Source organism: Macrobrachium nipponense, chromosome 2 (genome assembly GCF_015104395.2).
Source record: "Macrobrachium nipponense isolate FS-2020 chromosome 2, ASM1510439v2, whole genome shotgun sequence".
NCBI lineage: Eukaryota > Metazoa > Arthropoda > Malacostraca > Decapoda > Palaemonidae > Macrobrachium > Macrobrachium nipponense.
Genome location: NC_087201.1, coordinates 166,314,032 through 166,316,531, shown reverse-complemented (window position 1 = coordinate 166,316,531; position 2,500 = coordinate 166,314,032). Strand labels below are relative to the sequence as shown.

General features: G+C 39.9%; 1 protein-coding gene across 1 annotated transcript in view; it reads left to right on the top strand.

The window, feature by feature from the left end:
- Positions 1–2,500, top strand: part of LOC135221560 (putative neural-cadherin 2) — a gene marked incomplete at its 3' end in the record, with an annotated part of 392,390 nt that overhangs the window by 235,118 nt on the left and 154,772 nt on the right.

Here is a 2,500-nt window from a genome sequence, read left to right as displayed (position 1 = left end):
GTCATATGTTTCCTGTTTTCTGATCTATGCTGCGGAGTTCAGCCTTCGTCCATTCGACTATTCCTGTGCTGTATCTGATTACTGGCACTGCCCGCCCATGTGTTTATGGCTTTTATCATATTTCCGGCGTTGAGTTTTGACTTGAGTATCGCCCTTGAGTCTCTGCATATATTCTTTCCTGATCGTGTCCTTCATCTCTTGGTGTTTTATATCCCTCCTTCCATTATTCCCAGGTATTTGTATCCTGTCTCATCTATGTGTTTGAGTATTGCCCCCATCTGGTAGCTTTATCCCTTCAGTTCTCTTTACTTTGCTTTTTGTATTGTTTGACTAAGGCGCATTTTTCTATTCCAAACTCCATCCTGATGTCCCCAGATACAATCCTTACAGTCTGGATTAGGGTATCTATTTCCTTGATGCTCTTACCATACAGCTTGATGTCGTCCATGAACATCAGATGGTTGATTCTGTTCCAGAGCTTGTAAGTATTGTATTCCAGTTGCGCATTGTATTTTTGAGGAAGCTGATGGTGTTTTCCTCTGCCCCATATATTTTCAGGCATTCTATTAGCCATGTGTGTGGTATCATGCTTTATGGTTGGTTTTCCTTCTCCTACTGTTCTTCATACCATTTTTGTCTATCAGGATCTGGTCTTTCGTGCCCCTACACTTCCTTCTGCAGCCTTTCTGTTGGTGGGGGATGGTGTTTGTCTCCTCTAGGTAGTTGTATAGCCTTTCACTGATGATACCTGTTAGTAACTTCCACATTATTAGCAGGCAGGTTGATAGGCCTGTAGTTAACGGCAATATTACCCATACTTCTTGTCCTTTTGTACTGAAGGATGTTCTTCCATTTGGGTGCTTGGTGATTTGAGATACAATGCTGGAGTTTGTTGCTGCTATTTTTGAGCCAGTATCCATGGACTTCATCGGGACCTGGGGCTTTCCAGTTTGGCATTTTCTTTAGTTGGTGTCTGACTGTGTCTGTCGTGATCTCTGTGAATCTTTGTTTTATTCTCCCTGTTTCTTCTTCCTTGACTTCCTGGAGCCATGTTGCATGTTTGTTGTGTGATACCGGATTGCTCCATATGTTTTCCCAGAGTCTCTTACTTGGTTCGGCTTCAGGAATTTCTGGGTGGTTGTCTTCCCCTCTTAATTGCTGTATAGTCTTTCTGGTTGGTTCCGAATAGTTTGTTCTGTTGGTATCCCTTATTCCTGTTCATGTACAGGTGGATCTTATATGCTTTGGCCTTAAGTCTCTGTTTTTACATCTTCTATTGGTGTGTTTTAGTCCCCCCTCTCTTGTACTTTGTATTTCTCGTTGAGTTCCTCCCTTGTTTTCTTGCTTCTTAGCCTTTTTTCTGCCATCTCTTTCAGTTTACTCAAGTCAGATCTCATCACCATGATTTGCTTTTCCAGGCGCCTTTTCCAAGGAGGTTGCTGTTTTGGTTTCTGTTGGGTTGGTTGTGCTGGTGGTGTTGGTGTTCGAAATCCCCATCATTTTTCTGCTACTAATCTGGCTCCTGCATATGTCAAGTTATTTGTTTCTGTGATACTGGTGGTGTGTATTATGCCATATTTGGGGGTGTTATTCCTCTCATTCCAGATAGTTGACCAATCTTCTTCTATATCCTCTCTCCCGTCGGGTTGCTTCTGATGTAGCATCTCCATATTTCCTTATTATCTTCTCCTGTCCATTTTTCTTCCTTTTTGCCTCTGTAGCTCCAATCTCAGGCTGTTGATTACTGTCGTTGTGGTGATCAGTTGCCGGACGAAGCTCCTCTGTTGCCAGAGGTTCCATTTACGTCGTTGTCGTTTATTCCTTCATTTCTTTCCATCAGTTGCTGAGTTTTGCTATTTAACCCATAGCTGGACCCTACCCCCATCAGGGATAGGTAAAGATCCTTTCCCAAGGAATCAACGCCGAGGAGAGCGGTCACCCATCCAAACGAATGACCAGCCCCAATGTTGCTTAACTTGACTTAAGTCTATTGACGACTTAACCCACTCCTCCACGGCGCCACACTTTATTATTATTATTATTATTATCATTATTATTATTATTATTATTATTATTATTATTATTATTCTTATTATTATTATTATATTTGTTATTATTATTATTATTATTATTATTATTATATAATAACTAATAATAATAATAATAAAATAATAATAATATCTTTATTCCACAATATTATAATGGGTATTCTTACAATGTGCATTTGTAGAAGAAAGAAATCACTGTGTAGGAGTGAGTACATGGCCAAGAGGAATACCCATAGTGCATTTGGTTTAACATCTGAGTTGAGTGATGCAAGATTCAAGAATTATTTCAGATAAGCAGAGAACAATTTGATGAGGTGCGTAACATGATGCAAAGTGACATATCCATCTGAAGGTTGCAATGCCCAAAAACCGATCGGGAGTAGAGAGAAAAACTGGCTGTTTTTAATGTCAGTTTTATTTTCCTTCATGTCTGTCTTTCTGCAATATAAGAA